The sequence below is a fragment of the Vulpes vulpes genome, chromosome 9 (genome assembly GCF_048418805.1).
Source record: "Vulpes vulpes isolate BD-2025 chromosome 9, VulVul3, whole genome shotgun sequence".
Taxonomy (NCBI): domain Eukaryota; kingdom Metazoa; phylum Chordata; class Mammalia; order Carnivora; family Canidae; genus Vulpes; species Vulpes vulpes.
Window position 1 is genome coordinate 8,182,887 of NC_132788.1, and position 14,188 is coordinate 8,197,074.

Genomic DNA, 14,188 nt, shown 5'->3' on the forward strand with positions numbered 1-14,188 from the left:
GTGTGTGCACCTCGAAGGGGAGCTGGTTTGCTTCTCCCCGTGCTTCTGTGGTCCCACTTGCTTCTGCGTGGTCCTGAGTCGTAGGTCCACATTCACGAGCGTCTCGGGGGTATGATACCTGTGTCTCCCCTAGTTATTTTGCCAGATTATCTACCTGTGCACAGGCAGGCTTGCATAAGAGCGAGGAATTGGAGTCAGACACGGCTGAGTTCAGATTCAGCTGTGACCTAGCTGTGTAATTGTAGACAAGGGATTTAACCCCACTGGGCCCCAGATTCCTCCTCTGCTCAGCGGTGATAATAATGCCTATTTCCTAGGTTGTCGTGAGAAGTAAATGAAATGAATGGAAAGCCGGGGTGTGGTGGTGACGGGCACACAGGAGGCAGGTGATAAATGGTGGTGATTACTGGTGCTGGAATGTTTTTGGCTTCCAGCAGGGCCTCTGTGCTCTGCTTCTGTCCTCATGTCTCTGCGTCCTGTGAGCCACGCCACAAGGCAGATACCCCTCTACCAGTGTTCAGAACGGCTGCAAGCAATTGCCACAGGCTGGCCAAGAGGCCCTTACGGCACCCAGACCGCACGCACCGCTTGTTTCATACACACAGGAACACGCATGCAGGTGACCTCGTTTTCCTGCCCTCGAATTGGAACGCCTGGGCTGACCAGGCAGATGTATTTATGGGGCTAAAGGGGCAAAATGTCTGAAGCCAGTCCTTGCAGACTCCCCGGCCTTGGCACATGTGGCCACCTGGGGGAGCCCTCTGTCACTCTGGGAAAAGAGGGAGTGGAGGGGGATGTGTGGAAAGGGGAGGGGTGCTGGCAGCTTTGGGGACCAGGGGAAGGCTGGGACGGTGGAGGGGGCTGTCCCAGGCCCTGCGAAGCATCTCTTCCAGGAGCCAGGCCAGGAGTTAACCCATCTGCTGCCCCCCTCCTACCCCTATGCCGCAGGGGGGTTCTGAGCAGAGATGTCCAGGGCTGGGGGCGCAGGGAGCAGTGGCAGCAGCGGTGAGAACCTGGAATTCTGGGCCCTCAAATGACTGAGCCCCTCCAAACGTTCCCACCCTGCCCTCAGGAAGAGTAATGCCCGGGCGTGTGTGCATTTGGCTTCTCAAAATCGCCAGGATCCCCAAATCGGCCAAACTGCCTGAAGCCCTGAGAAGCAGGACAGGAAGGGCCGGAGAGGTGAACACTGATGAGAGCAGAGAAGGGAGGACAGTGACCCCGACGTGGCGCTGCAGAGACCAGCCTGAGTCTCAGGATGGCTGTGGGCTAGGGAATGAGGGAGGGAGGAGGAAGTGGGGCCGGGCGTGGGCCTCCCTCTCAAGAGGCTGGCTCTGGGCGCCTGGGGGGCTCAGTGGTTGAGCGGTTGCCTTCCGCTCAGGGCGGGATCCTGGGGTCCTGGGATCGGTCCCAGCGTCGGGCTCCCTGCATGGAGCCTGCTTCTCCCTCTGCCTGTGTCTCTGCCTCTCCCTGCCTGTCTCTCATGAATAAATAAATCAAATCTTAAAATAAAAAAGAGGGTGGCTGTGAGGAAAGGGAGCCCAGAGGGCAGTGGGCTCAGGGCACTCCAGCTGACATGTAGGGACTTGGTAGCTTCAGGGTTGAGGGGAAGGATCCAACACTGTGAATACATGTGGAGTCCGGTGCCCAGAACCGCAGGTGGGGGCGGGTGGGACCGCCTCTGCTTCCTCATTGGGGACCAGAATGTGAGCTGTTAGCAGGTGACAGAGGCAGGAAGCAGGATGCCCTGCTGGAGGGGCTCTCTCTTCTTTGGGACTTGGATGGTGGGGGAGGGAGCCGAGAGGAGGGAGGAGGAGCTGGAAGGGAGTGGGGCTTTCCAGCTGGCTCAGGGCTGGGGTGGCGGATCCGATGATGTGAGAGCCCTGGGGGGACAGTGCCCAGAGACGGTCTCCCAGGTCTGAAGCCCCTCTCCGATGCCTCTTTCCTGAGGCTCCCATCCAGCTCTTCAGGGGTACTCCAAGGACCCTCAAAAACCGAGACTCATTGATTTTGGTGAAAAACAAGAGTTTCAGTAAAATAGGGACCCTCTGTCCTTGTCCAGGGCCAGGAGGGGGTTTGAAATTGCCTGGTTGGTGGTCTAGGTGTGAGGTCTTTTTGGTGCCCCCTAGCAGGCAGGCAGGCAGGCAGGCAGGCAGAGAGAGGGACCTGGGGGACGGACCCTCCCATCTTCCCTTGGGGACTGACCCTCTTTTCCGGGGGCCTCGTGTCCCCCTCCCCACTGTAATCCCACCTCTTCCTCTATCTACTCAGCCCCACACACCCCAGGATCCCTGGAGCCGGCTTCTGGAGGAGTGAGCCTGGGGGGTGGCCCTGGACGCCCGTGCTGGGAAGCTCCTCCCAGTGGCCCATTCTGCTCCCTGAAGCCTGCAACCTGGGGGAACAGATGGCCCCCCCTTCCCTGACTGCTCCTTAGTAAACCCTGGGGGCCCCCTCGGCTCCTCCCCAGTGTCCCCCTCCTACTTTGGGAAGCAGTGAGCTGAAAAGACAACATCTGGGTCTCCCTAGGGCCCCAGTGGCCCAGCTGCCTGCCTGGCCAGCAGCCTCAAGAAACAGCCACCCCTCCCCCCAGTGCTGGTGTCACCCTGATAAGCATCATTTGAGTACCTGCCACCCTTTGCTGCAGGGTCCCAAGCTCAACACCCCAAGCTTGACATCCTAAGGTGCTTCCTGCAAGAAAGGCTTCAGGGGCCTGACCCACAAAGACCCCTGCCTGGCCAAAGCCACAACTGTCCCTATTATAATGGGTGCCAGTCAGCTTCTCAGTCATATCAGCCACCAGACCCACTGGGCCAACTTAGCCCTGGACTGAAAGACATTTCCCCCCTGAGCCTGGGTAGATGCCACCAATAGTCTATGGGACAAGTGATGGCAGAGGGGCAGAGTGCTGTGCCTTCGTCAGGGGCCCAGGGCCCAGGGCCCAGGGCTCAGGCAGAGGAAGGCTGGCTTCCAGCCAGGGCCCTGTCCCCAGCACGTGAATGTCACTGTGCCCCCCAGGTGCCCGGCCTGCTCCTCTCTGTGGGGACACCCAGGGGCCAGGCCACAGGCACTCTTGGGAGCATCTGGGTCTCACTGGGCCTTGTCTGAAGAGAAGGAACAAACACTGACTGATTTACATATTGAGTTCTCCTTTGCATTTCACGCCCAAGCTCTGGCCTTGACCTCCTCCCCCGCTGTTCCTTCCCACCTAGGAAAGGCTCCTGTGGTCTACTCTCTGAGAATCAGAGCAATCACCTGTGGGCCCCCAAAGCTGGGATCTGAGGACCAAGGGCCAATGGGCACAGTGAGCTGCCCGAGGTCATCCAGCCAGCTAGGTTCAGAGTGGGACCTCACCCCTGCCCCCTGGAAACCCAGCCCGGGCTCTTTCCCTACACATGCAGCCTGCCTCAGACCCATAGACAGACCACAAGGGGGTTCAGGAGGCTGTCTCAGGCTCTCCAAGGCTTGGGGCAGGACCCGAGACTCTGAGCCTGAGCATGTGGGTGGGGATAGAGTGAAGGTGTGTGCCACAGCTGGGTGGAGGGCAGGGAATGTGAGGGTGAGGGTGGGGTCTGGGTGTGGGTCCTGCTCTCCTTGGCACAGCTGGGCCACCCCGGTGAGCTCTGGGGTATGGGGGCCAAGCTGGTATCCTCCTGGAGCGAGACAGAGCCAGTGCCCCGAAGCCCTCGGCCAGGACAGAGCTGAGAGCCTGCAGCACTCCGTGACCAGGAAAGTCACCATCACACAGGGCTTTCCTGCACTTTCCTTCTCAGACTTGGGGGAATTATCCTTTCTATGGTCTTGCACTGATCCTGTTGATTTCTGGGGTTTCCTCTCTGTCACAATGATCCTGCGGTGGTGGGGTACAGCAGGATCCCCCATGGCCTGCCCCTCCTCCACTGGCCTGGCCCTGCCTGAGCTCCCACCACTGCACCACTGGCTCTGACCATCTGGAATGAGGCCTGCAGGTCATCTTGGAGGGTGGGCACTCTGTGTCCCTCCAGAGGAGGAAAACCTCTCTGGGCAGCAGCCCTTGGTCCTTCCCCAGGGGGATCTTGGTGGACTTCACCTCCTACCTGCATTTGGTCTGGAAGTTGAGGCCAGGCCTGATTCCAGCTAGATTCCCGGCACACCCGAGTCAGCCTCAGGGCCCCAGCCTCCTCTCACCACCCGTCATCAGATCCATGAACTGATGGCAAGAGGTGTGAGTTTGCTCTGGCCCCAAACTGCAGAGGGGAAGTTGGGGGGTGACAGGTGTCCAAAGTGAGTCCAAGGTGTCCAAAGTGACACTGCCTGGGATGGCTCCCTGCCTCCCAAGCCATCCAGGAGTCAGCCAACCAACACATGGTAACCCACACTATTCACAGCTACTCTGCACCCATGCAGCTTTGTGGGAGGGCAAAGCTGACCCACAGAATCCAGGAGCCCTAGGGCCTTATGGGGCTCCAACAGCCATGGTCAGGGACCTGCCAATTACTAGTCTTAGCTTGGGGACTTGGTGAGAGCTCCAAAGCCAGGTTTTGCTTGCTGAGCAAAGGGCGTATTCCAGCATCTTCTTTGCCCACGATCAGGGTCTCGACCCCATAAGCAGGTATAGCCCAGGAGGACTCAGGCTACCCGTTGCCCAGCCCAGCCTCCTAAGATGCCAGCTGGCACCAAAGGTCCATCCCAGGACAGGACATTATTGTCTTATGTAGCAAAGAGTCCTCCCCTTTGCTAAAATTGTGAAAGTTAAAGTTCCAGCTGTGGGGGCACCTGGGTGGTGCAGTAGGTTAAGTGCCAGACTCTTGGTTTCAGCACAGGTCGTGATCTCAGAGTCCTGGGATCGAGCCCTGTGTTGGGCTCCATGCTCAGCGTGGAGTCAGCTTGAGATTCTTTCCCTCTCCCTCTGCCCTTCCTGCCCATGCTCACACACACTCTATTAAAATAAATTAAACTGGGGATCCCTAGGTGGCTCAGCAGTTTGGCGCCTGCCTTTGGCCCAGGGCGCGATCCTGGAGTCCTGGGATCGAGTCCCACGTCGGGCTCCCAGCATGGAGCCTGCTTCTCCCTCCTCCTGTGTCTCTGCCTCTCTCTCTGTCTATGTTTATCATAAATAAATTAATTAATCTTTAAAAAATAAATTAATCTTTAAAAAAAAGTGCCAGTTGTGCTACACAAAGAACCAACTTCTGAGAGAGATGCAGCCCCAGGGTCAGTCCACACCAGGGTAGTTGCACAGAACACACTATTGCTTAGAAGAAACATGGTGACTACAGAGCCAGGTGGGAAGGATGAAGACTGTTCTGGAAACAGTGTCATATATGGAATGGTGGGAGAAGTTGGTGTAGCTTAGCCCAGAATAGATGATACTCTGGCAAACCTTCAGTGTTATTTCATCATTCATTCCGACAACATAGTCACTGAACACCACTGCGCTCCTGGAGCCTGGGACCCTGCCTTCACAGAACACGTGAACAGACGAGGACCATGAGATGGACATGAAAGAAGACAGATTTCAAGGGTGCCTGGGTGGCTCGTGGGTTAAGCATCTGCCTTCAGCTCAGGTCATGATCTCAGGGTCCTGGGGTCGAGCTTCGCATCCAGCTCCCTGCTCAGCGGGAAGTGTGCTTCTCCCTCTCCCTCTGCCCTCCCCTCAGCCTACTTGTGCTCTCTCTCAGTGTCAAATCAATAAATAAAATCTTAAAGAAGAAGAATTTCAAATCTATGTAAGACAGAACACATTGAAGAAGTGCCTTCCCTGCCCCTGGAAGTAATCCAGAAATGCAGTCAGGGAGATGTCTGCTTTAGGTAGTTGAGGTGACAGAGACGACCACCAAGAGCCCTTCATACTCAAAGATTTGGCCATTTTACCAGCATATGGGTTACAGTGTCTCCTGCTTTTAAGTGTCTCCTGCTTTTCCCCATCTCCCTTCTCCAGATTCCTTGAGGTCTCTCCACCTGGCAAGGATGGCCATTGTCCTCTTACTCACAGGATTCTTTTTTTTAATATTTTATTTTATTTTTAAAAGATTTTATTTATTTATTCATGAGAGACACAGAGACAGAGAGAGAGGCAGAGAGACAGGCAGAGGGAGGAGCAGGCTCCTTGTGGGCAGCCTGATGCAGAACTTGATCCCAGGACTCTGGGATCACGCCCTGAGCCGAAGGCAGATGCTCAACTGCTGAGCCACCCAGGTGTCCCTTAAGATTTTAAGTAATCTCTACACCCAATGTGGGACTCAAACTCATAACCCTGAGATCAAGAGTTGCATGCTCCACTGACCAAGCCAGCCAGGTGTCCCTCCCTGACAGGATTCTTTACTTCAGGTTCTGGAACCTTATATCCTATAGAAGAGTGGTTCTCTAACTGGGGGACTGTCCCACTGAACAAGGATGGGTGAGTGGGCTGGGGCTGAGGGGGACTCTGAGGCTGGAAATTATTTTTTTAAAGATTTTGTTTATGAGAGAGAGTGAGTGAGATAGCCCGAGCGGGGGGCGGGGGGGGGGAGCAGACTCCCTTCCACTCCCCCCAGGAAACCCAGTGAAGGTGGGCTTGATCTCAGGACCCTGAGATCATGACCTGAGCCAAAGGCAGACAACTGACTGAGCCACCCAGGCGCCCCTAGAAATGATTTTCTGGTGTTGGGTAGAAAGGGCAGGGAGGGCCAGGGAAGGCAGCTTGGGCATGAGTACCCCGTGACTCAGGGACAGACCCCAGGGAGCCAAGAATCTTGGGGCTGCAGGAGGAGGGATGGGAGTCACGGGGAAGCCGGCAGGGAGGGCCGAGAGCCAAGCAGTTTCTTCTCCTTCAGCCCGGTAAGGGGGGTGGGGTGGGGTGCTGCATGCAAAGGCCTCCCAGACCAGGATTATCTCTCAGATGCAGCCTCGAATTATACTCTCTGAAATTAGACCAATTAGAGATTCACTAGGGTGGCAAACTTCTTGCTAAAAGCCCCACTTAATAAATATCCCATAGGGAACCTGCCCTATCAGCTATGAAAGTTTGCTCAAAGGCTGTAATTGTAATTGGCAAGGAGACCGGCCTGAGGCCCCAGGACAGTTTGGGGGGTCGGAACAGACACCTGCGAAGCTGGGGCGGGGGCGGGGGTGTCGGAGCCGGGGCGCACTCGTCAGGCTCGGGACGCCCTGGCCGCGGGAAGGCAGCCGCGGGCTCCAAGTTTTGAGGCCGAGCTCTCTCGGGAGGGCTGCAGCCTGGAGCCTGGAGCCTGGAGCCTGCAGCCTGGAGCCCGGAGCCCGGAGCCCGCCTGGCGGGACAGGGAGCCGAGAGCCGCGACATTTCCATGAGGCACTGGCCGCTCCAGCCCTGGGCCATCCCTCCGCCGTCGCCCCGCTATCCCTCCACCCCCAAATGCAGCTCCCAAGGCCGAGGAGGCTGCGGCGCTGGGCGGCTGCGCCGGGGAGGGGCAGGGAGGTGGCGGGTCCGGACCCGGGGCCCCCACAAGCGCGGGCCAAGTCGGGGCGCCACAGGGTCTGTTCCTCCTTCAGGGGAACGAGGGACGCGCTGCGGGGGACACGCGGGGCGGGGGCCTCCCCTCTTGGTCTCGTCCCGCAGGCGCGGCGCGGCGGCCCAGCCGAGGGCCAGGGTGGCCGCGAGGCCCCGGGCGTGGCCGCCGTCCCCGCAGCCCCCGGCGCCGCCCCGGCCCCGCGGAGCCACCACATAAGGAAATGTTTGCGCCGGGGCGGCGCGGCCTCCGGGCAGCGGCCCGCTCGCTCCCGCCTCCCCCCTGCCTCCCGCCCGCCTCCCCCCTGCTCCCCCCGCCCGCCCCTCCCCTCTGCCTCCCCCCCCGCCCGCCCCTCCTCTGCCTCCCCCCTGCCTCTCCCCCGCCTCTCCCCCGCCTCCCCCCTGCCTCCAGCCCGCCTCCCCCGCCCCCCCTCGCCTCCGGACCCGGGACCAGGCTGGGCTGGGGAGGCCGGCGGGGGGCGGGGGAGCGGGGGGGGGGCGGGGGGTGGGTGGGTCCCCGCCCCGGCCGGTCGGCTGGGTGGGACCGGCCGGAAACCTTCTGCCGCCCCCGCGCCCCGGCCCACGTTGGGGACCCGGGCTGCCCTGCGGGGGAGGGGGCGGACGGGACCCCGCCTTGGCCATCTCAGACCCTGGGGGCCGCCTGGACGGATGGTCTCCCTGATGAAGTCCCTCCCGCCCTTTGGAAGCTGGCACACCCAGGCCGGCTGTCCCTCTCCGGGCGTCCAGAGCGAGGTGTTCCTTTTCTGCATTGTGCCCGAGGCATCCCGACTCCTCACCCCGGAGGGAAGACACAGTGTATAACCTGCCTGCTGGGCGGGCAAGGTCAGGCTCAGGCGGACTGCCTCCCTTCCGGACTTTTCCATTAATTTATTTACACAGGCCCAGAACAAGCCCACAGACCTCTCCAGAAGTTGGCAGGCACAAGGTGGCATTTATTCTTCTGCAAACGGTCTCATTTCTCCAGGGACCCCTCCTCTTTTAAATGTGACCCAGGGAGGTAAGAAGCCGCCCAAGGGTGGTGCCTTCTAGGTCTCTGTGGTTTACTCTTGGGCGCTAGACAAATTCCCCACCAGGTGTTTCCTGGGCAAGGACTCGTGCCTTCGGAGGGGGCAGTTCTGGACCTCAGCTCAGGGGCTGGGGTCTCGGGAGCTGGGCTCTGAAGGGCTGTGAGATCATGACCTGAGCCAAGAATGGGCCGTGGAGGGAGAATAGTATCACCCAGATCCTTGGCCTGTGGGAAAAGTGTGAAATGCAAAGCAGTGATCCAGTACAACCTGCTCAGAGCAGGAGAGGGGGTGGGAGCACCTCACCTACTTCCAGGTTACAGATTTGATTGAGATCAGATCTCAGGCTTGGTTTCCTAGGACGGAAGTGCCAGCCTGTGGCCCTGCTAGTGGATTAAAGTGGTGGTGTCACCCTTGCCTGAGTGACACTGGTACAACAGCCATTTATCCCCAAGACCCCACCTCCTAGGCAGGCAGAGCTGCCTAGAAGTGGCTGCCAGGAGGACCCAGCAGGATCACCCCCACCCCTAAAGGCAACCCAGAGCATCCTCCATGCCCAAAGCCCCCTTCAGAGGAACTGCATGAAGTGCCTCCTGCTCCAAATCATGTGCTCAGTTCTCCCCACCCCCAGTAGCAAGGACTATGGACCATGCCCAGGACTGGGACAACTGTGTATGGCATGTAGCAGAGGGAGGCTGGGTTTGACAAGGTCACTCCTCTCTGTTTGGGGGTGGGTGGTTGTGCACCCATCCAGTCCACACCTCCCTAGAGTTTTTTTCCCCAAAGATTTTATTTTTAAGTAATCTTTACACCCAACATGGGGCTCGAACCTACAGCCCGCAGATCAAGAGTCTCTGGCTGTACGGACTGAGCCAGCCAGGCGCCCCCTCCCTAGAGGTTTAATTCAGGATGCACAGGGACAGCCCAGGGGGCTGTAATCCACACTGCGTAGACTTTCAGCATCATATCAAGTGTGAAGAAGCTATTTGCTCTTTAGACCTGGCATCCTGTGATTTGGATTGATAAGGTCCTAGAGGCAGAAACTTTGGCTGCTGCAGGGGTGGTAAAGTTTTCCCTTCTTCCCTTCTAGGTTCTTTGGCTGGCCTAATAATTAAATTGATATAAGACAGAATAACAAGAGAAAAAAAAATGAACAAAAGTATACATGAATGGGCAGCCGGGGTGGCTCAGCAGTTTAGCGCCGCCTTCAGCCCAGGGCATAATCCTGGAGACTCAGGATGGAGTCCATGCTTCCCTGCATGGAGCCTGCTCCTCCCTCTGCCTCTCTCTTTCTGTGTGTCTCATGAATAAATAAATATTTTTTAAAAAGTCCTTTTTTGGGGGGGGGGGAGTATACATGAGTAACTAAGTCCCCCAAATGGCCAAAGCCGTCGCCTATCACTTTCAGTTAAAGACAAAAAAGATGCTGGGGTAGGGAGCCAATTAGGGGAGGTTACCAGCAAAGCACAGTAAACAAGTGTTAAGGTTGTTGTACAGATTTAAATTGTTGTCCTCTCCTTTGATAAGAGTTTCCACAGATTTAGAGTCATCCTCCTCTTCCTGGTACAGTGAGGGAGATACCCTTACAAATGGAGATTTCCTTTATAAATGTAAATGTCTCTTACAAAAGGGTAACTTCTACTCGGTTTAGCTTCACCTGTGTCTGCTGTTTCCGAAAAATAACCAGCCTAAAATAATCAGTATGCTAAAGAGGCATAAATTGGGGTAGTATATTTTGCTCCCCTTCACTGTTGTAAGCCTAGCTTTAACACAGGCCTAACACGGCATGTGCACAGAAAGTATCTTTTGGGTGGCCTAATAAAAAGCCTTCACTTCATATCACTAATATCTGGACCTCATAAAGGTAAATTTTACATGCTTCACCGAAAAGTCCGTCCTCTGATGTGGCCCATTCTCTATCATGAGACGCAGATGGGGGTACAATGATCACATTTGGGAGTTGTAGAGGGTTTCTCAACCAGAATGCGGAGGTATGTTAGAGGTGACGTATTTTCTTTTCTTTATTTATTCATGAGAGACACAGAGAGAGAAGCAGGCTCCATACAGGGAGCCCGATGTGGGACTCCAGGATCACATCCTTAGCTGAAAGCACCCCAGGCGTCCCGAGGTGATGTATTTTCATGCCCTTAGGGTGTACCTAGGAATAGTGAGCGGAACAAGAAAACATTCATAACAATATGAAAGGTCCACCAAGAGATGGTACTTTGATTATCTGGACAAGGACGGCAGACTAGGGAACTTTACAAGTCACTCCAGCGTAAATGCTCACATCCATGTTTAAGGACTACTTCCCCTGTGCCTCCAGTATTCTGCAAGCAGTATCTTCCTCCATCTCTGACTTAGGTGCCTGCCAGGCACCCAGCCAGTAAAGGTCAGTGCTGAGGCCTGAGTGTTTGTCTCTCCGAGGAGTGTGCTCAACACAGAAGAGCTGGAAACAGCAGGAAGTGTACATAGGAGGGGAGACCATAGTCCCCCATCCTGCTTTTCTACCCCATTCCCTCCCTGGAGAGGCCACTTCTCTGCTCAGCCTGTCCCCGCTCTATTACCCCCTAGGCCCCACAAACAGGCCTCTTGTGCTTCAACCCCATCCTCTCAGACATGAATTTGGTGTCATCTCCTGTTTGAATGTCCCGTCGAACAAAGTTCTCAGGCCTGAGCAGAAACTAGGGCTTGACCCCCAATTCCATCTGTAGCCAGGCCCTGGCCTTGGCGCTTGGCTTCCTCCAAGAGGCTTTTCTTACTGTAGCCGGCCAGGGGCCTCCTTCCCAGCTTCCTCGTGTTGCCCTTTACTGCTCGTTTCTTTGTTTCTCTCATCGCCTGCCCCTCACTGTCATTGCGTGACCCCATTGCAAAGTGGGGGCCTCAGCAGGAGTCCAATGAGCTGGGAGAAAAGAATAGAGGAGAGGTTAAGAATAGCATAGAGTAGCAGGCAGGTGGTTATGCTTTGCATGTAAACTCAGCAAAGGCAAAATTCCAAAACAGGCCAGAAACGTGGTAACTTTTCGCGGGTGCTCCAGGCTGCGGGAGGCTGAACTTGCACTCGTGGGTCTGCAACACCGGTGGGTGTGCACACCCCCCAGGGCACACACAGGTTGGTGCATTCGCCAGGTTCATGAATCCACGCTCCTCTGCACATTTAGGGTTCGTGCGAACACGTGTCCGTACACACGGGCCTGTGTAGACGGCCAGTCGGCGCCAACACAGCTGTGCGCACACTCGGGTGGAAGCATACTCGGGACCATGCGCACTGGACGTGGAAACCCACCGGTCCGTGCGGCTGGATGGAGCACACACAAGTCTGGGGATACTGGGGCGTGTGCACTACCCCGAGGCTGTGCACACACGGTGAGGTGAACACCCCAGCGCTGTGCGCACACGAGGCCATGCGTGCCCCTTCCGCCCCGGGGCGGCAGCCGGGCCCGCTCGCAGGTAGACGCGCCCATGTCTCCCCACACTCGGGCACAGCTTCCGCGCCTAGGCGCCATCTTCGCCCTGCGAGCAGCGTCAAGATCCGCAGGCCGCGCGGCCCTAGCGCGCGGGCCTTTGTTGTCGCGGCTTCCGGGCGTCCATCACGCGGAGGCCCCGCGCGCCGGAGCACGAAATGGCGGTTGGGGGCGGGGCGGGACGGGTCGGCGCGGAGCAGCGCCCACTCCCGGCTCCCGGCGGGGCGCGCCGTCCCGCCCCCTCGCGCAGGCGCACAGCACGGCGCGCGTTCCCGCGTTCCCCCCGACGCGCGCCGGGACACAAAGGGCTGGAGGGAAAGCACGGAGCGCGGCCGGCGCCTCCGGAGCGGGTAGTGGTCCGGAGCGGCCTGGAGCGGACTCCCGGGGCTGGAGCCGGGCTCGCCGGAACCGCGCGCTCGGGCCGGGTGGGGCGCTGTGCGGCGCTCCTTCCCCTGCCCTCCCTCCCCTCCCCTCTCTCCCCTCCCTCAACGGTCGTAACGGCCTCGCCGGCCGCGGTGGGGCGGAGCGGGCGCGCAGCGCGCAGGCGCCGAGCTGGTGGCCGCCGCGGGGAGGGCCGAGCGCCCCCGCTTCCCCTCGCGCGCCCTGATGGCGGAGCTCGGAGCTGCTTCTCTCCCCGTGCGCGGGGGGCGGGAGCTGGCCCGTGCGGCTCTGTAGTAGTTGCAGAAGGCGACGGGGAAAGACCCGTCCGCAAACCGGTGCAACAGTTTGCAACTTGCTGTTCGGATCGGGAATGTGGGTTTGGGAAAGGGGGGAGAACGCGGATGCAGGAAAGGTGCATTTTTTTGTGTTTTTCCTGTTCAGGGATGTTTGTTAAACACGGTAATCAATACAGCCTTAGGAAAGTATTTCTCCAGCAGCTCGGGTGGCTCAGTGGCTTAGGGCCGCCTTCAGCCCAGGGCGCGATCCTGGGGACCCGGAATCGAATCCTGCGTCGGGCTCCCTGCAAGGAGCCTGCTTCTCCCTCTGCCTGTGTCTCTGCCCCTCTGTGTGTGTGTGTTTCTCTCTCATGAATAAAATAAATCTTAAAAAAAATATTTCTTATAATACAAAGGATACACATTCTTGGTAGAAATTTTCAGGAGAAAAAAAAATTTTTTTTCAGGAGAGGTCACGATGGCTGGCATTCACTAAAGACGATGCCAGACCTGGTTTTAAGTGCTCTAATTATTCCTAACCAGGTACAGATGGAGAAATGAATACGGAGAGGTTAAGTACACAAAAGGACTTAAAGGAAAGTAGGAAAAGCAGTAAATCCACCTTCCAACATTACCGCTATGTGATAAACTGGCCTTGTCGCTGCCAGCTTTTTGCTTTTCTTTTTTAAGATTTTTTTTTTTTTTTTTTTTTTATTCACGAGAGAGAGGCAGAGACACAGGCAGAGGGAGAAGCAGGCCCCATGCAGGGAGCCTGACGTGGGACTGGATCCCTGGACTCCAGGATCACACCCTGGGCTGAAGGCAGAAGCTCAAGCGCTGAGCCACCCAGGCGTCCCTTGCCACCAGCTTTTTTCTATGCGTTAAGAAGTTTGGCTCAGGGGTGGGTGCTGTGTGGCTCCGTGGGTTAAGCATCTGCATTCCATTCAGGTCATAACCCTGGTGTTCAGGGATCCAGCCCCAGGGGGGCTCCCTGCTCAGCAGGGAGTCTGTTCCCTTTGCCCTTCTCCCTTACCACCCCATTCTACCAACAGACTCCCCTCCCCTCGTGCTCTCCCCCTCTCTAGTAAAATCTTAAAGTTTGGTTCAAGTTACAGCCTATGGCATCTTGATTAACGAGAGTTAGTTGTGGTTTGGCAAACAGAAAAGGCTCAGAGGGGCCCAGAAGTGCCAGTTCCTGTCTGTCCTTGGGGCAGCTTGGTCCTGCGAGGGCCACGAGACTGTACTAGGTGATGCCTGAGGAGCACCCCAATTCTACAGTATTGGCCTCTAGGGATCCTGGAGGATTCACATGACTAGTGAACCTTTCTCAGAGTCAGGAGGAAAAGCCTGCTTATTCTTCCTCTCTTTTTTCTCCTGCTGTAGCAATTTCTCCAGTCCTAATTGCCTTAACTTTAATTTCCCAAGGCTATTTGAACCTATGAGGAAGGTGATTTTTTTGCTGATGAGAGTAGGCTCAGTTTAAGAGAGGGCAGGCCAGGGGATCCCTGGGTGGCGCAGCGGTTTAGCGCCTGCCTTTGGCCCAGGGCGCGATCCTGGAGACCCGGGATCAAATCCCACATCAAATCCCACATCGGGCTCCCG